Source organism: Varroa destructor, unplaced genomic scaffold (genome assembly GCF_002443255.2).
Source record: "Varroa destructor unplaced genomic scaffold, Vdes_3.0 BEIS01000004.1, whole genome shotgun sequence".
Taxonomy (NCBI): Eukaryota; Metazoa; Arthropoda; class Arachnida; order Mesostigmata; family Varroidae; genus Varroa; species Varroa destructor.
In genome coordinates, this window is record NW_019211457.1 from 38,853,088 (window position 1) to 38,879,047 (window position 25,960).

The 25,960-nt window shown below is 45.3% G+C and overlaps 1 long non-coding RNA gene across 2 annotated transcripts; it reads left to right on the forward strand.

The window, feature by feature from the left end:
* The first annotated feature begins 1,689 nt into the window (after window positions 1-1,689).
* LOC147756181 (uncharacterized) lies at window positions 1,690-14,133 on the forward strand. Of its 2 annotated transcripts, none has more exons than XR_015326791.1 (3): window positions 1,690-1,805; window positions 2,306-2,504; window positions 12,994-14,133. It is a non-coding gene; the product is annotated as an uncharacterized LOC147756181 (long non-coding RNA). The 2 variants fall into 2 exon arrangements; XR_015326792.1 differs by having other exon boundaries at window positions 1,694-1,816.
* Window positions 14,134-25,960: the final 11,827 nt, after the last annotated feature.

Genomic DNA, 25,960 nt, shown 5'->3' on the forward strand with positions numbered 1-25,960 from the left:
TTGAGCGCAACAGACCTGCGCAAAGGACTTCCGCAAGTTGTCCGCAAAAGCTGGCCCGTGGTAATGGCAATTCCATTCTTAAGAACAATAGCAACTACAATTAATAAACTCAAATTGTGTGAATGGCAGTTTGAAACATAAGCCGATATGGATGGTGGAACCCACAACAGGAATCTGATGATCTTTAGTGAACTGTCCACCTGAAAGAGGTTTGTTTTACGGTACAATTAGAACGTACAAAATGTCCTTGTTTGATAACTAGAGTCACCATTTTGTATTTGTTGGCGCACGTGCTAGACGCTTTAGGGTACGCTATGCTCATTGCGGTACTGTGATGGCATCAGATAGTTCAGCATCAGCATATATATATATAGAATGACTGACTGAAGTACAAGGGGTAAATTTTATAGCGGAATAAATGAGGGAACTAGGAAAAGTGCATGCATACCTATGCTAAAATCTAGAAGTTTTAACTGGATTAATAATCTAATTAGTCTGTGTGTCCCCGTGCGTGTGCGAACCATCGTCTGAGCCATTGGGAAGTGAAGGAGAGGCTGATGCCAATTACCCTACCGACGATGAGGTGCTTCTAGCCACAAGGAGTAATACAACCGCTATCATGGAGCTGACATCATTGTGTGATTTTTCGAGGCTTTCGTGAGTCGCTAGGTTCCGAGCTTTGGGGATGGGCTCTTTGCACGACTTGACAAGTTTTTGCCTCCTTTTCGTTGAGAATTACGGCACGATGAATAGCGGCGCGAAGCGTCGTCGGCGCAAACTCTACAATGGTGTCGCGCCTGCTGCAGTTAGCTTCTGCCTGCAGTGGCCTGAGATCTTTGGCTGCCTATACGCTACTTAAAAAGGAACTCCCAGTTGTCCAGGCTCGTGGTCGTCCAAGTAGCCCTAGCGTGGCAGTGGTTTCTTCTATATCGTCTGTCTCGCGCAGACGTTCTCTCGCTCTGGTTTGATAGTTAGACCTACTGTACAAGCTAGTAAAAGCAGAAAAAACAACGCATAGAAACAGCTTGCCGCGCATGGCTCAGGTGAGCTAGTGAGTAGTTGGTTCATCTCTAGACGACTAGCGGCGCTCGGTGGCCGACAGTCGCTGCTACCGTCTCTTTCTTCCTAAAATAATTTAGAGCGAAGCTAACGCTGGACAGGGTATCGCGCCATAGGCCATCGTTTGCACCAATTGGGGGTTTGAGCCTGACTTGAGCTGGTCCTCGAAAAGAAAACGGTATGAGCATGATAACCTGAGGGAAGGAGAGCGTCATTTCGCCCGCTCTTCCTCTCTGTCCGTCTCCGCCGCTACCACCGGCTCGGCCTTCGTGCGTTCCTGAGTCTGCCAGCACTACCACGAATTCGGTTCTTTCGAAAGTCTTAAAGGATTAAGGCGTGCTCACCACCTGCTTAAGTACTACTACGCTGATGGCGACGACAAGCGCAAGCAGCGGCCGCGGTGACGGGGACAGTGTCCGAGGATTTGTGAAATAGCTGAGAAAAATGACTCGACAGCAAGCAAGAGAACTGGGCTTGCCAATCAGTGCCGCTGTACGGCCGGCGGCCACGCCTGCTGCCAGCTAAAAAATACGCTGTTGCCCTGCCCTCTCAGACTACTAGGACCAGCTCTACTAGCGACATAGCTAAACATGCCCGTACCTAAAGGCGTCGGCAGTGCTATTCTGCGATCAAACGACGACTAGACGGTTGTGGCACGCCGAGCCAAACAATTTCCACTTCGTCTGCTACTCGTTTACATGACAAAAAGTGCTAGCAACATTTGTATGCTAGCATGCTGTTGTATGGTACATATTTGGTATATATACAATTTTGGTATAAATATTTGGTATATGTAGTACATACAGTTCTAGTAGAAAGGCGCATCGAGCTCATTGTCTTAAACTGGCTCAACTACGGAGCTTTTGCCGCCCACCTTGCTAATACTTGTTTTAGATAGGTACTTTTATCAACTATTTCTTACTATTAAGGAGTATTAACATATGATGGGGACAGTTGTTAACGAGCTTGATGCGTTCAGATTGTTTCCATTAGCAGGAGACTAAAATTTTGTATCGTATAGCGACTCAACATTGGACGCCTTCTAGGTATTGCCTAGGTGCGTTTTTCATCAAAAAACGGCAGGTGAAAAGTAGAAAGAATCCTGTCGATATGATTAGCAAATTATAGGTGTTTTGTTAACTGCGACGATTAGCAGAGTTCTCCAATCAGCTACGGCAGTGGCGTGGCTTGTGTCGTTTCTGCGGTCACAACTGATGGTCTTTGCTTGCCTCTATTTCTTTTTTAGCGGTGTTCTACCCTACGGATCGTAACAAGCAGAATCAGAAGCCGACCAACAACCAAAAATCTCGACTTTAGGACCCCATTCTGAGCATGGGCTGTTTCATCAGGAGAAAGTGGGTACGAATCCATGTTTATCGTCCAATAAACGTTTCACTGTTCCGGTTGGTGTGCTTGCAAAAACATTCTCGTTGATACGTTTTTCGGTGAGTGTAATTTTGTAGCTCATTAACATTGCGTTCAATTGATTATTTGGAAATATTAGTCTTGTACCTCCTAAATATAATATTTTTCTAGTCATAGTTGAAGATGAATGGAGAGCATTTTTTAATTCTGAAGTTAACGTTGTAATACTATGTAAGTGGAGCAAGTCATTGTGCTGACGGCATCGTATGGTGTGTTTAGTCGCAAAGCGCGATTTTTGAACGTTCCTATCGCTACAAAACGTACTTTGAGTAGGGTTCCTTGAATCTATCGTATATCATACGTTTCACAGCAAACAATATGCGACTATTTTAACTATGCAAGTATGCCATTGTACATTATGAAAGGATACCGATGAGCTCAATTAGGCTGGATTACATCTGCCTCTTCGGAAGGGTCAGGTCGAGCTTCTTGTTCTATACTCACCAAAGTCCGGACAGATCAAACTGTGGAGTACACGGAAAGCGTCGAGAGTGACTTACGACGGAATATTGGTGTTTTTTTTCTACTTGACCTTTTCCTGCATCCTGTATCAAGGCATCAACGATTGATAGTTTATATCATAATTTAGAACATGTATGAGTTGGAGAATCGATGAAATTTACCTATCCACCAAGTGTCATATTTAATCTGCCATAGGCAAATAATCATTGTTTAATTATAACAACAGTGTTACGTGTGCAGCTTTATGATTTCGGTAACTGATTTTGGTGTCCTGACACAGGATAGGCAAGCGTATTTTCTGACGAAGAACGACCGTCTCTTCGGTATTGTTCTCGGAAGCACTTGAGCCTGAACATCTGAGCGAAACGCAAGGCCGTTTAGATGACTTGGCCGAAGTGAGGAAGATATGGAGGACTAGGGTCACGACAGCTTGGTCAATTTTGAAAAGTATTTAAATGCTGTTTCTCGTTCGGTACAATTAGAAAAACTAATTCTTCCACCGTCTGTCTTGCAGGCTAAACGGCAATAGCAGTAGTTGATATATTTACAGATTGTTCATGAATAAAATATTAACCACTCGACATTATACAACACCTGTACACGTACAGGTCAAAACAACCCTATGTATAAAGATAATTATTAATAATTACATCATAAATTTGCATATTCTAACGTTTTATAGGCTGCCGCAAATTTTTCCATATGAAGAAAGACACTATAGAACAATAATAGAGAGTAGAAGCTGGGCGAGGAGCAAAGATACCGTGATTACATTCTCTTGATCGATTGAATATTGGGCTTTCTTTCATTCTATTTAGTCGATGAACGGCCATCTCCTTGCCGATAGTAACTTCGAGGTGTCTGCTCTATGGTTCCTGATCTTTTTATCCAATCGAATGAGGACAGCCAGCGAGGTTGATTGAGGTGGTGGTGCTAGTGTGAACGAGGTGATTACGACTGCTAGCCACTGCATTCACCAAGGGAAGCAGGTCGGATCTCGTAATAGTGGCCGACGATGTGAGCTCCTTCCCCGAACGCACATCAACTTACCGGCTATGTGTGCTCATTTTTCTGGGTGGTTAGGAAAATAAAATGTGACCACGTCTTGCCGCGCTGGCTGGTAGAGCGGCTGCTGCTGAATAGACACACAATAGTTTCTCCTTCAGCGTCGCGCCCCAATAGGTCTGACCACTTCTTCAAGCCATTCATGGTTAAATACACAGGCTTTTACTTCAGTTCTAACACCCGCTGAAATCGTTACAGCCTGCCTTCTCCTTCCGGGACCTTCTCGAGAAAAGAGAAAATAAGGTCAATTCTAGCATATTCACCTAGCGAAAGCTATAACCAGCTGATTGTTAATTAACGAAAGTAACTATTCGACAATTTACGCAGCAGCTTTAAGGATTCGCGGAGTTAATCAAATCATTTTAGAGGTAAGGAGAGTAGATTAAGTGGCCGTATACACGTACATACAATTTATATATAACATGAAGTCTGTTTATGATATTATATACTACATTTAGCGAAGCGCTACAACAATTTCCTGCGAATACTAAGCACTGCTTGAAACTATCTGGAAATGGGGACGTAAAAAGCTACATGGACGACTGGCAAATGCTAAAAATAAGATAATGGAGAAATACTAAAATAAAAAGACTCCTTGGGTCTAAATTATAAATACAGTCCAAAACTCTGGATGAGAGATTAGGACTTCTTCACTCTATCCCCACAGGTGGTTTTTGGTGTCATTCATAGGTACTTCATGCACTATACAAAACTACATAAATTAAAACGTAAATGTCATCATCATAAGATGTGGTGAAATACGCTTCAGGTATAGCGGCGTACTGGTTAGGCCTAAAGTTTAAATGTATCTTTATTTATTTTCTTTTTTTTGATAACAGAACCAAAGGTTTTTGCTCATTTTTTAATAAAAAATTGCGCCTATATTTCGTCAACTCTGATGCCTGCAAATGAATAATTGTGTTTCTTTACATCTAGAAACAAAAACAGCATTTTCGAGCCCCTAAATTTGTCGTCCTGTGAAAACCGATTTCATAGATCTCTTCGACGACCGCGTGCCATAAAATAGTCTCTTTGATAGAAATAAACAAAGATTACCTCAAATCCACCGTGTTTGATCACTGATTTAGCGAATTAGCGTAGCTTATTGTTTCTGCCAGTTCTCTTCTAAGTGAGGTATTGTGGCCATGTACACCATAACGGGGCTATGTTGTACTTTATGCACATGAAGTACACTACGTATGCATAAACTCTTCTACGTTTGGTGCTCAGAGTCTCAAGCTGAGCTGACGCGACGCTGCTCTCTGCAATAGCCGCTCAAGATAGCACGAACCTGAGGAAAGGTTGAACACTTTTAGGTTTTACTGTTCAAGGATAGGCGAAACTAATTATTTAAAGGGTTAACCGGAGTAAGGGGAAGAAAGAAGAGCACAGTAGGGTAAATTCAGAAGGCTAAGAAAGCGTGTTGTCGCTCCTTCGCAGCTCCCTTTCGTAGTTGGTTCGGCCTCAGCCGCACTCTCAATTCGGCCTCTAAAGAAGAGCCAAGTAAAGCCCAGGAAGAGTCAACGGAGGAATAATCCAGTGTGCAGCATAAGGGGGTCGAATGCTGTGGACGAAAGGAACGTGGCGGGTGGGGGCAGTTATATGGGGTAGTGAAAACGCTGTGAAGCGGCAAATAGATTCTTTTCGTCGTCTCATCCTTTTCTTTTTCTCCCCAACAGTCAGAGACCATCTTCCTACTATAGCAGACAGGAAAAGGAGGACGAAGTCGCTGGCAGGAGAACTGCCTTACCCCGCTCGGCTTTGCCCAGCTGTTCAACCTGCTTCGCCACCTGCGGGGATACGCAGAAAAAGTGGGTAAGTTCTCACTTTGTACAGAGGGACAGACGGACAAACTGACGAACGGGCCGACCGAGCGACGAACGACAAACATGAGCTGTGCGGCTCTGCGCAAGGCGGCAGCTGCCACTGCCACCAAGGTAAAGCAGCTTGCTGTGCTGGACCGAAGCGCCTTCGGCCCTAAAAGCGCAAAAGAGGGTTACTGAAGGTAGAGAGCAGGCAGTAGATAGGTAAGGACCACATCGAAAGGAGCCTCAGGTCTGAACCATGAAGCTTGGCCAGCCGGGATGGTAGCCTGGAGGCCCAAGAAGAATCCTGGAGCTTCAAAGTAATAGCAAAGATAAGCAAGTAAGGCAGCCAACCTCTCTAACGTCATTGATTTTCGCGGAATTTTCTAATGAGACACGCTTACTCCCGCTTCTTGCGTACTTTCCTGCTGCTGTTCAATACTGCCACTATGACCCGCAGACCGTCCATTTGAACGATCGCTACGCGCGCTTCTCTGCAGTTCAGAACACATTTGTGCCAGCCCCTTCCATAGAGTGTCTTCGCGTCCGGCCCCAATTGTGCGCGCATACCCAAAGACGTTTACGCGGAACAGGATCTAGATACGAGTGGCGTGGCTTTCGGAGCGAGATAAGGAGCGTGGAAACGGTTCAAGAGAGAGAGAGAGGAGAGGGGGAGAGTGAGCATCGATCTTGTGACCTGTCACTGAGTGATTTCCACCACAAGTAACATAATTCTACTAATCTGTATTGTTAAGAATCGTGCGCAGTGTGAAAGTGTGCGCAGACATATTTAAGAAGGACAAAGGACTCGACAAGAATTGTCTTGGTCGCGCAAATTTATTCTTCTACGGTGTTTCTTTAATGCTTCTCAAAACAAAGTGCTCTAGTGGACCTGCGTATGACAATATTACGTGATCCATAAACACAATAGTTGGCGAATAACATAGGATATTGGCCTATTCCTTTTTAGTAGGCAGTCAGGTTTGGCTTTTTTCTCAGCTTTTTTCTGATTACGAAACAACTTGTGTTACCGCTGCGTTATTGAAAGGTTTCGCCACCTGCTTACCAAATATGGTTTCAGCTGCAATCGAACGGTTGCATTCGGCCAGTAGTGTGGATGCATTGCAGTTCAATCTACATGCCGAATCGGAGCCTATCGAATGTATTTAGGCTGGCCGTACGGCCTATTGCAATACACTCTTATTAACCGTTGCCAACTTGGATAGTGCTGATTATATAGGCATAGTTAGGAATGGTCATGCGAAACAGGGGACTGACAAGCGACTTTGTCGCGCCTGCCGCTGTCCTGAACTTTTATCTACACAATAGGATTATGCTACGTAGATACATTGTAGCCCATAATTAAGAGAAGCTTGTCCATGACTTTGACCATCGTCGTCATGGACAATGGACGGGTTGTTCTAGACGAATGCTAGCAAAAGTGGCGATCAATCACTGATAAAAGGTAGCATAGTACTAATGGATGGAGCAGCGTGTTCCCGAGCGCGACCGGCAACAGCGACGATATGAAATTCACTACGCTGATATACATACATATAGTAGCATATGGCCAATTTGGGCCGCGAACCAAGGGCCAGGAACCGCGCATGAAGCTGTAGACGTGCACATGGCCGTTATAAGCGACACTCAGTTCCTAGCTACGAACAGCTGGTCAGGCTTTTTACGCAGCGGTAAGCTAGAATTCTGTGCATGTTATACTCATATAATACGTCGTTCTATTAATAACTATTTAGTATGTTGTTTATATTGGCTAAATGGTCTTTGGAAATAAAAACAGGCAATATTAAATGGATAGTATATTTGCAGGTTCAACCAGACCAAGGAAAAAGAAAAGGATCTACAATACAAATATGGACTTCGTTGAGAGCTATTGATGTGCAAATCTATGCTTTTGCATACAAATGCCTATAAATCCACGTCTACCATCCCATATTTTACGCAAAAACTTTGTACACAAACTAATTATCTCTAATTGGGCTTTCGAGCCTTGAGATCCTCTTTTGTGGTTCGATATGAAACTAACTTTCCCTATTCACACGGATGGTCTAGTATCTATATACATATATATATATATATATATATATATATATATATATATATATATATATATACTAATACTAAGCTCAGCGAAACGAAAATATACGCAGGGAAACCATATCAGTTACTATGGAATATTAACGAGGCGCCTCCAATTATAATGACGCTGTTTCGGCTTTGAATATACCCTAAGAATCGTTGTTTACACATATTATGAATATAAAAAATATACATTAACGTTAGCCTATTTACCTATTATCTATATTTCGATAAAATTAAGTTTCAGTTAAATCACTAATTTGAAGCTGATCACTGTATCTTCCGAATACTTTCCCATGTCATATCACTTATTATGTCTTGTATGAGATCTGTCGTAATATTTTTAGGATGATTGTTTTCGCCCTGGGTTTGCCATCGTACGTTGATGAAATGCGAGCTTGATTGATAATCGTAAGGGGGAATTGGATTCTCCGCAAGCACGTGCGTTTCGCGTCGTCAATTCGCGCAACAGAACGCCTTCACATCCTGTCGCCCATGACGCTAGCACACCGAGCAGCGTTAAGGGCAGAAACCGATATTTGGACACCTTAGAGGGTAAAGAAAACCCGCGCAAAAGGCTCGGATCATCACCCACCACCATATGAATCAGCTCTTCAGTCAAAATTACCCTGCCAGCTAACATTTTAACTGTAAAAAACTTACTTATTTTGTTTCGATGACTGATATCGGCAAACACATAAAACAATCCTTTTTTTTTCGCCTTGTTTGCAAGGACATCAAGCATTCGATTCCAGCATAGAAAGCCATTCGACGCAGGCTCACGAGTTGGCGGCATGCTGGGTAAAAATAGTTGGGGTCGTGGCACCCTCTGCATGGACGCCAACAAGTATGATTATATCAGGCAACAGCTTTGGACATCGTTTGCGACGACGATCGGGCTAGAGCGAATGGGAGAGAAGGATCGAGAGAGAACAATCCTGCTACTGTGAGCAATCGCTATTCCCTTACTGTTCTTTCCTATAAGATGTTGCGTCTTCTTTTTCCTCTTCTTTTTCTTATCAAACCAACCTTCTCTTTGGCTCAACTCTGACCCAACTGCCTCCTTCAACAGCCATGTCATAAACAGAGGCCACTGCGTTTTGGTTTTCTCGCAGAAGACAGCTTCTTTGCGGCTGAATACCGCACCAATCTTCATGATATGGCCTCCATCTATCGAGGGTGAAGATATACGGTACTTGGCAATGTCTAACGTGTTTAGCTTTAGCTCGAAAATGTGCTTTAGCGGTGCCCTCGACTTTGACTCGTCGCAACACGCTCATCTGGTGTACAACCACATCCGCGCACAGACAGACGCATCGTACGGGAGAACGAACACCGCCCAACATCGGTGAGCCGTTGGAGTACTATCACAGTGCATCCCACCTTGTTTTCGAGTTTCAAGTCTCAGTTACGCGATTCAGCGCCACCTTCATTTCTGCTCATTGTCTCCCTCTATATAAGCGAGCAGGATTCCACAGGACGACTTGGATGCTCGATGGTGCTCAAGAAATCTTCAGTTGCAAAACGGTCTCCGTTGCTGTTACAGCCGCCGCTGATTCCATTGGAAAGCCGACAAAAGCACTTGCTCTTCAATGTGAACCCTCGAGCGAAAGAAGCGCCAGCACGAACCGGAGCCTAGCTATCTTTTGAAGCGGGGAATTTTGAAAATATGTTTACCACAATTGGGCACAGGTGCGACGAGATTTAGAGGCCGCATCAGACTCAGCGCGTCCTTCTACTTCTTTTTCTTTTCTGCTGCTTTTTCTTTTCCCTTGTTTTAGTTTTCTGTTTATGGTGACAGTGGTTCTGGCACCCACTAGCTTTTACTTAGTTTAGTTTGGTCCTCCTGGCACGGTAGCTGTGCCCGGATGGTCTGTCTATGTTTCTTTTCGTGTCTGCTTACCTTCCTCCCCTTTGTATTAACCTTTTCAACCGCTATGGAGAAATTGTGCTGGCATGGTGATCTCCGTCTAGCTTCGTTCTACTGACACTGACCTGCTGACGAGCAGCGGTGGGGGGGGAGTACCCTCGACGTAACCCGCTTTTTTTCTGCCGGTGCATGATAGCGCGAGGTACAAATAGCTATTTACCACTGTTGTCTTTAGCTTGCTCTGCAAAGTATGCGACGTTACCTTCTTCTCCTAGTCCTCTCCCTGTCCTGACGTCCAAGCCGTATGCCGTGTCATCTTAGCGTATGTCCTATAGCTTTTATTATAGCTTGTCTCTTGTACAAGATTCTACAACTGCCTATAGATGGTAACGAGCATACATACACGTACAACAGGGATAAAAGAGATGGTCACAGACGGCAAGGCTCAGGAGTTCGCCACCGAGTTATGCGAAGGTACAACGCATATGGTTCTCACGTTGTCAACAGGGTTAGTGGTAGTAGTAGTCGCAGCGGCGTAGCATGGCTCCGGGAGTTGGTGAGTGGAGGGGCATTTCTGGGTGCGGACGGGAGACACAGCGCACCTGTGACCGCATTGCAACAAGCTGATGCCACCCACATAGCCCAGGCACGTTGGAGTTGCAAGGGCGGGATAACTCAAAGCAGGTCTGGGAGGGTAGAAGAAGGTGCCTTACTGGAATCACACACACGCGCACAGACACGCACACACACAGGCATTCACATACATATGCAACTACACAACCAAACGTACAGAAACCACTACGAGGAGATCCCGTCAGCCAGTCGTTGAGGAGGAACGGCACGAGGAAGTAGCGAGTTGCGAGGGGGTAGGAAGACAAACAACGGGAATAGGTAGGAAAGATGTGGGCTAGCGGAGCGGGGCACTCTGGGGCGACCATCTAAACTTTTGTGCCGAACGTTGGACCAACTTCGAGCAACAACATCACAGTCTGACGTAAGTAGACAAGCAGCAAACGTCGAGTAAGCGGCGTCGCAAAAGCCGCGTGAGACGACCAACGAAGAGAGCGATAGAAGATAGGACTGATTTTCTGTGTGTGTGCCAACAGCGCGAATGCACTATGTGTGAGTGACCTAATAGTCGACATTCAGGCCCTGCAGAGCTTACACCATGTAAGCGATTTGAATTCGACGAAGAGTTGCGTCTAGTGATATATAGGAACATGCCGGTTCGTGGTACACAGAAGGCGAGCGAAAAATGTAGCTGCAAGATCAAAGATCAGATAGGCTGCCGAGGCACTAAAATACGCATAGAATAGTTCGCTTGACTTCTTCATAGTAGACGAAAAAAACTGTAGAAGTCGGCAGAAATTTTGCCACTTCGATCTGCTTGTTATGGGAGGTTCCTGTTACCGCTGCACACTGAGAGCGGGACTTCGCGCAATTCCTCGACATGTGCAAAAGTTACATACAATACATCAACAATGACGGCGGCCATATGCGAGCGCAAAAACGCTGCTGTGTGTGTTGCATCGGAAACTGTGAAAACCATAACAAAGCTTGACAGCCTTGTATGAACAGTGATCAAGCATACTATTCTGCATGTCAAATAATATTTACCTGATGATAAAATATGTAATAATGAAAAAATTCTGAGATGCGGTTCTAGTCACACAACACATTAAAAAACCGCAAGCAAAAATGCTTGTTTCAACTGAATAGCAGCTAAAACTAAGCCTAGAGGCAGCACCCTTAGTACTGGCCTAGGTTGAAATATTACAGACCCTTTAAACGCAAGAAATCAAAGCATTATACATTTTCCACATTCTAACATGCGCGTATCTCTACGTGGAGTTGCACCTTGTGTACGTATTGTATATACATGTGACAATCTAATGACGACCATAAAAACACCATCGTTTTCCTGCCCGCCTACTAACAATTCACGCCACTGGGCTCCGGCATTACCGTCTTCTATGCGTAAAAAATATAATACAATATGAAGAATGGGGAAACGGAATGGTTGCACGTTTGAGGACATCTGGGCTAACATAACCTACGAATTTACACGACCACCGGGGGAAATGGGAAAGGCCGATGGGTAGAAAGAGGAGTTCAGTAGGCCAACGCTGGACGACGGGAGGCCGTCGGCGGCTGGGCGCCTTTGTCAAAGGCCTTTCTTCGTAGTGGACAACGCACACGAGTGCTGCCGGGATTTAGGGTAATCTTCAAGTGCCAATGTTAGGTGGTATAAGTGCACGTGGACTCCACCAAGTTTGTAACCAAGCGCCCAAAGCGCGCCGTTTGGGTGCCGACTATAGTCCTCTACGGCCACGATAGAGTCTTCGGCCCTAAAAGCTTCCCAAGATTTCTCCAAAAGCCTGAACTCCTGGTGTCACACAACCAACGGTTGCAGGAATTTGGTCATCGACCGCGGGCCAAATGACTTTCTTAGCTTGCAGCCCTGGCAAATAACGCTAGCCAGCCGTACAGAGGGTAAGCCAGAATCCATCAAGATTATTTTAAAACCACTCCACCCAGTCACCGCCAGTCAGGTTAGTGTCACGGGTGGTGAACGAACACAAAGAAGAAAAGAAAGAAGTACTGGACAGCACGGGCAGTAACCATTACTGCCGCTGTAGCTTCTGCCACTTGGACGATCGGGAGCAAAAGCCAAGATACTCCAAGGTAGGCGATACGCAGTAGAGAGAGATTGCCACGTCACTGAATAGTGAGTATGCTTGATAATTTACTTGCCTCTCCTTATTCACCCGCCCATTATTTGTATCGGCTGGTAGGTCGGAGCATCCATAGCATCGTACCTTCAGCAGGACCAGTAGCTCTCGCATTTGTTCGGCGCCCTTGTGACCTTTATCAAAAGGTCGTTTAGTATAGTTTGCATTGTTTCTTATGATCAACCTCTGTCTCCGGTTCAAAAGATTTACCAGAGTCCGACGCACGAAGGCTAAAGGCTGGCAGCAATGGGCATATGTTTCTTTAACAAATTCACACCCAGTCTTATATAAAAACGTTGGTACAATGAGTTCTCTAAAAGTATGTATTATTATTGAATAATCGTTTTAAAGTAAATGATGCAAAGAAGCAAGTATATTATACCGTATACACTGTCATTTTCAAAACGACTTTTGTTTTAATTCGATAGCTTCACTTCAATAGCTTATCATTTCAGACCTGTTTATTTTATAATTTCAGGACCGCACCTGTTAAGGAGACCGCCAATAACATCCTACTTGCAAAGCCATCCACGAAGACTCCAGTCAGATTGAATTAAATGTCTGACAAAGAGCAATGAGCTTCGAGTCGCGAGGATAGAGACACCGCTCACTCGGCGACAGCGCCTAAGGCTATCATTAAATAAACTTTTAATGAGCCTTTAAGCCTGATCCCTGTTGTTTAAGATGAACTAAACAGGCCGTAATCCAACTTGTTACTTCGAGCAAGGTAGTGAAGGATAACTTGCAAAAACAGATAATTTCGGCACAAAGGAAGCGTCAGTCATTGGTTTTATCGTGACCTTTTAAAAAGTCCATCACTGGCGGAGTTTTATGTGAAAGTATTTGACTGTATTATACGGTGCTTACAATAGCTAGTTCTTCGATAGGTCATCATATGGCAAATCAACTTATTCCTTTTAGTTGTTATTTAACTTGAGAACTTTCGTTTATACCTAACCTTTTGTTAAATGCGAATATGGTATATAAGTTACCTGTTAAACACACAATGACCAAGGTAAGTTAACTTTGAGAAAGATCGATGTTGTTAGAACTGGTAGTTTGCAAGCACTGATCCTGGTTTGATTCGCTAAATATTAGGAAAGCTAATTTGCGTATATTTTAAAGCTGCAATGTCTATACGGCAACTGATAATATCATAGCTTTGTGTACTTTCTAAAACGGGTTTATTTTTTTTTTAATTTGCCCGGTTTAAGTCTTAGGCCAATAGCTTAAAATGTGGCAGTGGCTTTAACTAGGTAAATATCATTTTACTTAGCTCTTCATCTATTTTGCCTTTGAGGATTTTCTAAAATGCATATGACTGCTTATTCTGAAGCAATTCGAACGATGTAAACTCCTACAAACAGTTATGCTAAGTTTATTCGACAACTCGAGTGGTGCTTTGAGTCCAGTTCCTAGTACATCTTATAGATGCCGATAGTGAAAGACCCAGTAGGGCAAACTTGCTTGACATTGTATATTTAAGCTGCCAACTTCATATTGTAGCTTACCCGAAAAACAACACGTAATATTATTATTATCGTTATTATTTTTGGCAGTTGTATTTTAAATATGTAATATTTTAAATATATGTAATAAATATCAAATATGTAAAATATATACCACTCCGAAAAAATCAGTCTATTTCTGTATCGGTGTTCATTTCCACCTAGAACACAGAGGCAGACTTCGCGTTTATGTTGGCTAGCTAAGTTGACACTAAAAGACCTCATTTTGTTGCGAGCTTCTCTTAGATTCTTCCCCCTAAATCATTAGCAATCGCTCCCAGGACGATTACAAACCAATGTGAATTTTTTGACCGATATCGATACGAGTTTGACGGCGGGTCGGTGGGGTCGTGGGGGGATCTCAACTCGACATCACCACTTAGGAAGGATGGTTAAACGCTGTCGGTCTTCCATCTCGCCTCGCCTTTTGGATCGAAGTGTGTAAGTCGCCAAACCCCCTGCCGATGCTGGCCTACTGCTCCTGCCAGCCTAACCAAACTAAGCGATAGCCGTCAATACGAGCTAAACCCAGTGGCCAGTTGAAAATTTAAGTCGCTCCTGGCTCCCGACTGCGGTGTCCAAGGTGATCATGGCGTTACTTAGGACGCGAGAAAAAGCACGAGCAGAAGTGTTCTAGAGAGTAGAGAAGACAGTCTGTTACGGGCAGTGTGTGACGACGAAACGAACCGGAGAGAAAGGGAGCTGGTGCGAAGGACCGTGATGAGGAAACGCAAAGGAAGAAATCAATCAGCGTTAGGCTTAGTTTGGTGGAGAGAGGAAGAGAAATAAAGAGGCGAGGGGAAGGAAGAGAGAGAGAGAGGGGTTCAGAAGAGAATGTTGGCTAGGGCCTGATTCGGCCCGCCTTTTTTTCTTCTCTCTGACGCCTTTTCTCCTAGTCTACATTTCGTCGTAGCTTTACGCCGTACACTCTCCTCCGTCCCAGCAGTATCGAGAGCATATAGAATGGTAGAAAGACGATCGGCAAACCTAAACAGTAACACGACATGATATCGGTGCTTCTTCTGTTATCGTTGGTCTCTAGGACCAACCGCCGCCATACCACAGGGAAACTACTGCAGCCAGCGGCATTCTTGCAGCAGCATCGGCAGCTCATCGATATACACCGTATGGGGCATCGTGTGCGGATTACACATGTCAAAAAGTTATCTGCGCCTTTGCCACCGAGCGATTTTACCTCGGAGGCTTGAGAAACCTGTGCTTTCTTAAGCATCATCGTCGTCGCCCCCTAGATACCGACTTTTCTGACCACATTGGCAGCTGCAAACGATCAGTGAGGAAAGCAGAGGCGAAACTAGCAGGAGACTGAGACGGCATGTTTGGTCAGTGTCTTAAGAGAGAAGGAGAGAGTCGATCAGCAAACCGGCATTTCGAGCGGACCCGATTCGAACCTTTGCTATGCGGGTTAGTAGGCATCCAGTGGGGCAAAACGTGCACACTCACGCCTTCCACTAACTTGAGCCCCTCGTCAACCCAATGCGTTTTCACTGAATTAATTTCCTGCTTTTCTTTCTCTCATACCGTTTCTTCACTTCGCATTATCCACTGTTCTGCCCCCCCCCCCCCCCCGTTTCAACCTAACTCGGCCATCGCAACCAGTTTTAGCGGCAATATGGCAGCGAGGGCGCTAGCGCGTCTGCGACTGCAGAGTTGTGGCCGAGCTTTAAGGAGGGATTTATAAACTAGTGGCATCTGCTTGACTAAACCGCCGTAGGACTCCAGTGTATGCGAAGTTCGAACCTGAGGAACGTAAGTGACCATTATACACTATCGGACTGCTGGACTGTTAAGAATCGCTGCTGCTGCTGCCGCTGCTACTGTCTGAAAATAGGCGGCATCCGGTTGCATTGATACTATCATACTTGCTATGCAGGCATCTGGCATCGTTTGTGCCCCCTCAGGGCATTCCAGCTGACTAGGATACACAGTACGCAATAGGAGCGAACGAGACCGTCCGTATGCGAGTGACGAGGGGGAAGATACAGAGAGAGAAAGAAAAAAGGTGTACAATTATAAAGTTTTGTATTCACGAAGCAAAGAGCGAACCGACGCTTCTAGGATGGTCTTCATCTGCTTCTGCTATTCTTTCTCGGATCGGTCGTTTGGCAAAAACGTATTATTATTTCATTTCTTGAGTTCGTTCAAGTCGTTTGTTATTTGTTAGGCGCGTTTGCGTTGGCGCGTTCGCTCAGCTCGTTGTTATGCTAGGTTGTTGAGAGGTCGGCAAGAAACAGAAGGGCCATGGGTTACTAAGGACACACACACTGCAAAGACGAGTTATTGAAAACTTTGTTGCTGCCCAAGCGGCCGACGCTTCAGGTGAGTTGCGTTTCAGCGGACGAGCTATGTAACAGCGGCTATCCCCACGCGTTACCTGACGTGGTAGCAAACAAAGGGATCCGCTTAAAAACAACTACCTAGCTACAATACACTACGCGGGCAAGTTAAACTGACTGTATCTTCCCCCCGCCATCTAGCGTTCTCCACTGTACTCTAACCAGTACTAACGTCTAGCAAATCAGGCCAAGGCTAATGCACCTTACTAAAGACGCTTGTCTGCCTATATTACTGTACTAGTAAAGGCAACACTGCTAGCCATCATATATAGTAGAATGCCATTGGCCTGCACGCATGTCAATACCTGAATATCGATAAAGATAGCGTTGTTGTTAACCAAACTCTGATAAATTCTCAATCGAAGAAGAGGATCAGAGATCCGTGTCAAGTACGAAAGAGATCAGAAGAAAGAAACTGAAAGTTGATTCATGAGGCCCCTGGTGTGTTCTTTCTGGGCTTGTTTTCCGTTTCGTGAAATGCGAGTCTCGACGCGCGAGGCCGTCGGTTCGTCCGGCTTCCTACTACCCTAAGAGTTGTTGCTGCGGGCAAACGTTGCTGCTGGGAGTCGCGTTGCCAAGCTTCGTCTTCACTAACCTTCCAAGCTTCTACCCAAGGGAGCACTCTGTTTTTCGCTTCCCTTATAGCTATCGCCGTCGCAGCCACAACTACCTCCACAAGGACCCAGCGGCAGCTATACGGCAAGCAAAGAAACGATATCCTCTTCAATTTAGCAATTTATAATCAAATCGCTTCGGGCGTCTTCTCAATCTACTATACATTACACTATAAGAACACAGCAAGTGGCAACGAGGGTTTTCCTAGTAAAGGTGAATCTTTTCGTCTCCTCTATCTCACGCGCGTCTGCGTCTCTGCACAAACACACCGAAAACGAGAAACAGGGGATTCGAGCCGAACAAACACCAAATCCCTACAAGTGTTTCAGCTCTCAAGATTTACGCCCCCGCCATAATTGCTCTCAGTGGAACAGATCCAACATCTCTGAACAGTCCACTCAACTGGCGGAACAGCTAAATCGAACGCACAATCGACGATTGAGAAAGAGAGAGAGAGAGAGAGAGAGCGAAAAGCACTTAGACACTGCAGAAAGATCATGGTAATAACCAGGGCTTGTTCCCGCATGTCGCTGCTCGCTGCTGACGATGGCGAAAACGGTTCTTTTTCTCGCAACGGAAAAGACATCAGTATCAACCGAACGCCGACTTGAATTCATGCTCAATGTGATTCCCAGTGTGTCTCCTTCAAAGAAAATTATAGGGCAACAGTCGCTTGATAAGATTCACCACAACGCCTGTCTCTGTGTATGTGTGCGCATGTCCAGCAGACGTCAACCTCTAGAACGCAGACCCTAGCATAGGCTGGCGTTCGAAGGAATGAACGTTGAAGTCACTCCGTATTAGGTTCCTTGAACAGGGCAATTGACTTCGATTTCCGATCGTAATTCTACTCGCCATCCAAAAAACAGGAAAAGATACTCACAATGCCATCTCAGACAGGACAGCGAAAGACCTCGGTAAGAAGAAGGATTATACAAACCAATAGAGCTGCAACAACCAATCGCATCTATGAGGCGGCAAAGCAAAAGCATATAGCCATCTTATACATATAGCCAGTACGTATTGGCTATAGGTCCGAAGCCGTGTAGTGGTGAACACTTCGTTTCAATGTTGAGGATGAGTCAAGTGCGAGTATGTGCTCAAAAAAAAAAGTGACCAACAAAGCCCCGGGCAAAAAGGAAACCTGTAGACGATGAATTACCTGCGTGTGGTCCGTTGGCTTCTCACTGTACCCTCGCCGCTACTGGCGTTGTCCACTTATGGAAGCGGCTGTCGGCCTTTCAAGTTTCACCACCAACCGATCACCGACCGCTGCCTGCTGTAAGGACAGCAGGTAGGTCCAATTGGTGCCCTAAACTTGATTCGCCTACGTGGTATCTTGTCCAGCAGCGCCCCGGGGGTAGTGGTCAGTGCCCGGCCGGCACAAGCACACCTCATCACACCACTCTAGACCAAGCCCGATCCGGCCGCCGGGAAGGCGTCGAGGGATAAATCATAGAAAATAAGTCCTTTCTTTGGTTCTTACCAGTCGGCTTGGCCTTCTTACCGCTTCTCGCTTCTTTCTTTCGTCTGCGCCCCTGTTTTACTCGTTACTCCTCGTCCTCCCTCGCTGTCCATTGCCTCCAACCCAATACTTTTTCAACCAATCCCGCCAAACTTCTGTCAAGATTCCCATTCGCTTCAGGTTCTTTTTCTTGGGGAGATAGAACCTCTCCTCCCCAAAGATCGCCGTTTTCAGACGGAGTTTTTTTGGTCTTCTTCATTCCACGGGAAACCCGTTTACTGCCGCCGCTGCTCGGACTGCTGCCTTTGGCTAGAGGTGGCACCAGCAGCACGAACAGCAGTCTTGGCGTTGCCGGCTAATTTCAAATTCTATAGCGTTGCGTTCGCACTAAATTATAATGCCCGCCTGTCGGTAGCCGCCGCCATCTCTGCTATGCCACTGACCAACCGATCTTCTCCTACTTTTGAAATCGCTACTGACCGCGGCTCCTACTAGGCAGGACGCTTCGAAGTAGTCGGTCGTCCGTGTGCGAGATTTATCGGATAGCGGGAAAAAGACACGCAGACATAGAAACAGAGACAGCGCCGTCGTTGTCGTCGTTGTCTTAGCTTTTCTTTGGGTCGGCCTTCTTACCCGATTCCGGATTTGCCCCTTTCTTCATCGATGGCCTCAGGGTGTCCAACAGGGACCTGTGGTGAAACGGGCCAGGTTCTGCTGCTGCTGCTGCTTTGTGCAGCGCGTTTCGCCTCCGTCTTCTCGACTCGACAGAACGAGAGCACTTCTCGAGTTGCAGTCATTGGGCTCATACCCATCGGTACACGACTAGGAAAACATCGAAACCAGCCCCATAAGGACTGTTTTGGAGGTAGAGTCGGCTGGGCAATGTCGTTGCGGTAGACAACCAGTCGACCGGCCACCGCTTTTAGTAGTGCAGTGCCCCGCACATTGCAATAGCCAGTCGGTCCGTTGCGGCGCTGGGAGACAAATTGAAAGCAGATACTCAGCGTCCGTACATCTAGGGCGGATAGGACAAAGGAGAGGAGAGGACAGGGGAGGGGGGCGAATGAGGGTGTAAAGCAGGAACGCCTCGATCTAACTGCCTGCCTGTTTGCTCGTATTCTCGGAACTGACTCTTTCGGCTCACGCCAATGAGTATATTGGTGGTCTATACTATTTTCGGGGGCTCTCGGGATTACCACTGCTTCTCGGTAAACAGTCACGCAGTATAACGGAGCGCACGTTTGTAGTTAGGCGAGCTGCAGTGCCGCTTATGCCAAATGCTAGTAACATTCGTACACTATTAGGATCAAGCATAGCTAAAAACAAAAACTACTAAGCCATTTGTCCCAACGACGCCTCAAGTATCGACCAACCAAAAGCTTGTTTTGTATGCCATGAAGTTGGAGCGATGCGACGCATAGCATTGTATTATGCTTTTCTGTGCCTCTGTTACGTCCATTCTGTATATTGCCTAAATACTATTGCTAATATAAGTTCATACTTGAGAACAACAAAAAGCCAGAAGAAACGTATTAGTAATTGACGCAAAGCTCTGCACCCATTCAAATCACAATCGAGAGTTTTGGTCGAGATTTATTAGGATCGATTGCGGCTGATAACTTTTTTTTTTCCTTTTTGTTCCCACTATACATAGCATCAAAACCGACACTCTTCAATACAAATGCATAGCATCAATTTCACCTAGTAGCTGGATCGCGCCACAGATTTTATAGAGGTAATTGTACAAGAAGCTTTCGGCTCTTTGGAGTGCCTCAGATGCATACTTCTAATGCCGCACACAAAATGTCAGAGTTGCTTTTATCGATGAAAGTGTGCATAATCGAAATATCCACAAAGCAGGCAAGCAGTAACTTGTGCCTTTCTCGCATTCTTTAGTAAGTTCAAGTACCCACCCCCAGCCACCTGCTGACCTGTTCTCTGTCAAGCATCAGCCAGAAAGCGAGTTACCTCCCCAAAGTGTTATCGCTTGCCCGCTGGTATCCTAATGTGTAGCTATTACCAAACACATTCACTCAAACCCCTCTCTCTATTACGCTTTCTCTCAATAGCTTGAACAAAGTCAGGGCTGGATAATTCGCTTCAGTGACAAGAAGTATTTCCTATCGAGATGCCGTTGCGAAGTCGCTGAAACCCTTCATCGCTTTGTGTGATCACCTTGGCAATGATCTAAACATCCTACCTATGAGGTAGCTTCATAGGGTTGCAATGTAAGCCGAATCCTGCAGGCCGTAGCCAGCAAGGGGTAACGCGTTTGTGAGCGTTCACCAGAAGTTCACTAACTTTCGCGTCAGGTTGATTGCCCACCTGCGTCGTGGGCGGTACTCATTTCACTCAACCTTTCCGATTTCGTCGAGTTTGAACATCGCGCTAAGGCTTGGACGTGCCTCGTCCTTCGTCCTCCGTAGTATGCATACAAGAGCAAGTCGAAACGAGCTTCGTTCCGCTTTCGATGTGATAACCAGTCAGGCATAAGTTACCTGATAGAGCTTCAAGGTGCAGCAAGTAGCTGAAGTTCAAATGGTACGCGCAACTACTAACATGTCCGCTGTGTAATAAATGTCGATAAAAGAGCTTCAGTGTTTCTAAGAATTCACATTTTTAATCAATTAATACATAAATGAAATGTGTTTTAGTAGATACTTGTATTTAGTCTCAGCTTGAAAAGATGCTCGCTTTATATAAGTATCAACCGTCCGAGTAAACCAACTAAAATAGTTGCGCACAATTACAGTAATAGTAAAAACAATAATTTAACAAAAACTGCCCAAGTCACATTGATGTAAATATTTTCGAAATAATGCCCGGACGTAATGTATATCGATAGCATTATTTTTGGGAAACTTGAACGATCTTGAAGGAGCTAGCTGCAATATATGAGAAGGAACGGTAATCCCGATTGAGAAAAACCTATTAAATACGAAAAAACAAAAAACATATTTACTCAGATCTTAAATAGAACGAAAACATTTTAACTAAAAACGTGTTGACTGTTCAGTTCAAATTGTACGGCGTACACAAAAGCTTATATGACAGATATAACTTTCTTCGCTTTTGAAATAAATGGACCTTCTACCATTATGGCAGTTTTTCATTCATCAGTGCCTTTGTAGACCCACGCTACTGCATCTAACAGTTGTCGCAACTTTCAGCTGTTCTTAGATAGCCTTTCCATTGAGCATGTCTGATAAGTGTCCTGTACAATAATGTCAATAATAGACATGCTCTGAACAATTCTAGAGCCATTTGGTGAACTGAAGTAGTGTGCAAGCATGTGTATGCGTATGGTTGGTCCCTCAACCGATGTCCTATATCTGTTTTCCCGTGCTATGTTTGCCCCCTTTCCGCTCCCAGGTCTGAATGAGTGTCTTGCTTGCATCAGGTACAACATCGTCTAAACTCTTTTCTGAAGAGCTTCTCGCAAGGTTGAAAAGCCAGTCCATCAGGCAATCGTCTAACCTGCTTCTTTCTGGCACGCACCTATTGCAGCGACATTCAAACTTAAACCTAACAACAGCTATATAGCCATCAAAATCAATTTCAGCGTAATCTCTCGGTGTCGTTCTCGCCTGCGTAGCCGTCCCCACGAGCTGCGATCAGCTCGTGGGGACGGCAGCAGAAGACTGGAATTTGGGCTAAAAATTTCAATTCGCTTAGCCCTATTGTCCCAGGCTTACCATAGCCATGGCCAACACTGAATTCGCAACTCTCTCTTTCGTCTCATGTCGTTTGTGGCGCGTGGTAGTGTTCAGAGTATCGTCAGCCGCTGGGCGACGTTCGGGTGCATCCCGGTAGAAAAGGGTTAGTTAACAGGGCATCGATACGCGCCAGTGAGCGCATTCAACAATTTCAACAAAATCTACTACAGCTCACATATGCAACCAGATGCAGCAATGCCCAGACACCCCCCATACAAACAGCAATCTGGCGCAAACCTCTCAGACCGTGAGTGGCTTGCAGTCCGTCCATTGGCCGAGTGACAAACATCGCGCATAGCATCATAGCGTCGCTCAGGGCTCACCATAGATCCGACTATGGCGATGGCCGTTTCTAGTGTCGATTTAGTTTGTCATCGCTATCATGAGCGTCTCCTGCGGGTGAGGTCCACCCGCTGCGAAACATTAGAGCACTATTAATGTCCTATCCTCAATTTCTACGGAGCTCGGAATATAGAAACATTGTGGCTGTATGTGTGTGAGTACTAGGGTTAGGGTAATCGGGTCAAGCATGTAAACTGAACAAACAGATGGCGGTCGAATAGCCCCGCCACAACGACGGCTACAATTGACTATGACGTCGTGTCACTCCTGTGAGTGTGTCTGTTTACGTTTCATACAATTTTTGTCGGGATGTTTCTCTCTCCTTTTCCTGCTGTATATGTATATAAGCAATCCGTCCTTGGGCTGCCATGACTGCTTTTGTCCACGTACGCGGAGCTCTGTAGGTGGACACGGAAGCGGAGACTCTAGAGAACGGCCCGATTCGCTCAGGCGCCATCTGAACACAGAGTCAATGAAACTACTCTCTCATATCGCTGTCAATGTAGAGCTGTTAGCCGGAAACATCGCAGTGCGCCGGGGCACACACACGTATTGAATGTATGAACTCGACGCCAGAGAGCGCAGCGTGCGAAAGGAACGCTGCACGCGGAGTTCTACAATTCGCCTGCAGACATTGCTATTTGTTGGGTTCAGATCAATCAGCTGAGTCGTAGAGTAGTTGGACAGAAATTTTGGAAGCGAAATCTAGGCAGAGAACGGCGTACGTTGGTCAGACCTGCGCGTCAGCTGTAGGCCTGTTGAAATATAAAGGTCGGCTGAATTATGTGTTGTTGTTGCTCAAGAAAGACACATTAAAATTCACCTTTAATTTCAAGCTGTCTGGAGATTGGTTTGTCCACGAAACAGGGCTGAATCAACGTTACGTCACGCTTCTATACAGACAGCGACACAAGTAGCCGACCTTCATTTGACCAAATTCAAAGCGAAATCGTGAGTGAGCCTAATTACCCGCATATCGTTATCAGACCGCTGCTAAAATGATTTAGTTCGGTAGTATGTATAGGTTTAATATGAGACTATAAGCGCTAAGAAGCTTCAGTGTTACAAAAATATACTATAGCCACTTGCAAGTCTCTGTCTCCAGATACTATCTTGTCCGAAGCACAGCAACCGCTGTAGAGCCGCCACTAATGATCTTCGACTCAACAGTGCTGCCCCGCACTAAGCAGCCCGCTTTTTAGGGTTTACGTAACCCGCATGATGATAATGTTACAATTTGACGGTGGGTGTGAACCCACAGATGCAACAGAGAAATCCCGCAATCAGCAAGTGGGCCAGCAGTAGGGTAGGTGATGCGGCCTCGCTTGTCCAGCGTATGGACTAGTACCCTTTGCTAGTTCCTTGAGAACGCTAAACTCAGTTCCCATTCAAACGTGAATCGTCGGGTGTCTCATCTTCTTACTCACACACATATTTACAGAGCCTTTATACAGAACTCCTCAGCGTCATGCCGAGTTCACCGAGGGTTATCTAACTGCTACTATCCAACACTAATTCTATGTAGATGTAGCAGCGCATCTCCGCGCGGCTCCGTTGGGTGCTACCAGCAGCCAGGGGATGCTCGAATCGCTCTTGAATGCGCGTCGCTCTCCGGCGACGCATCATCTAATCATATGATCACCTCTTACGGCGCGAGCGTGAAGCATCTGAGTCCGAGCAGAGCAAATCGACGATATCGGGTACATCAGGCCTGTAGATACATCTCCTACAGCTCACCAGCGCTACCCCCATCATGGTCATTGGCACCTCCCACTTTTGACACGAATGCGGCGAGTGCCAGGAAGCGAGACTGCACAGTAATTTGCGCTATCATCATATACATATGTACTACAGTAAATGCTGTCAATGGCGTCATTGCGGCGATATGTCTCTCTCTGATGGCGAGGTAGACGCATAGAAGTACGTATAGGATAAGGAAGGACTTTCTACTTTCTTAGGTCAATTAGGTACGGGCTTCTTCTTGTATTGAGTCAGCTAGAACGATAATTCAGAGCGTGTACACATCCCGTTGGGTTCAAGCAACTCTACAAAGCATTCGACTAGCGAAATTACTTGATCACTCGTTCCGTATCGTTGTCCCGTTCCAATCAAGTAACTATTATATAGAACCAGACAGTGCAACCTGTTGATTAACAGCATCGTATTTGATAGTCACCATAGAAGTAATCTAAAATCCGAGGCCTAAAGCTTTTATAATAGTGGCAGAATATAATATGGCTGATTTTCTATATGCTTTTGAAAATGGTTAAAATTTGCCCAATTCCGCACTCGGAGGCCCACATATTTGTTCCGCTGAATGGCCATCTACACCTCAAGGAAGATAGACGGCAGCCTATGCCACTGTGTTATCCACAGAACATCGTGTTTGAATGTACAGTATGTGATAATCATGTTTGAGGGGTGCGTGAACTACTGCTTCATGGGGGAGCGACTAGTGGTAATTGCAGGTTTCTCTCACCTTTTTGTGACGCCAGCCAGAGCTGAACTTGGACTCAAGCGATCTGAGAAAAGGTAGCCGTAATCGTCAGCGGGTTCGGCAGTACTATTTCGTGTGTTTATCGAAATGTTGAGTCACAGCATAGCGAGACTAGACCAGCATGCAGACATCTACCAAGAAAGCTGGACTGGCAATGCGGAAGACACATCAGTTGTCTGAAGTACCAGAACTTCACGTTAAATAATCTAAAAGTGTTTCTGCAAACGGGGCCAAGTTAAACAGTGGACGAGGATAGACGGGTGATGATACCGATGATGGGGCATCACCGCTTGGGGAACAACCGCTTAGCTCGAGGCTTTTGCACAAAGCAGTTAACATTAAATTAATCAAACACACGTGTAAGATAATCATAATGTATGTTTTATATTTTCAAAAATCAAAATCTAATCGGGCTTTTCCGTAGCAGCATTTGTCACGGTCTCTGTTCTAGTCGAGAGTTACCTCCCTACACGACGTTAAAGCTACACAAAGTTCTATAGGAAACGACCATTCGTAAATGTCTTAACGACCGTTTATAAGGTTTGGTAATAACTGTACTATATAAGGTTCGGTTCAAGCCTGTTTGGATACATATAAATCGAATATAAGTTCGTCAGTAAAATAAATTATAAAATATTAATTTATTTTTTTTTAAAATTAGAGATTAATGATATTTCGAAATTCAAGCAAAATATTCGAAGTTGTGAATCGTTACAGGTTCTCATAGTACTGTATTGTCGACTAAATACAACGCATATCGAAATCCTATTCCGATGTGTGACGATTCAGTGCAAATCACCCCTGGGTGGCGGTCGTACATTGGGCGATTTTGTCGCAAAGGGGCTTCAGTTTGACTATCAGTCCCGATAAAAAAGCTTAGCTGGATTTAGGCTCATAGTTGTCTGCAATACACTTCACAGTCCACCTGTATGTACAGGCCCGATCATC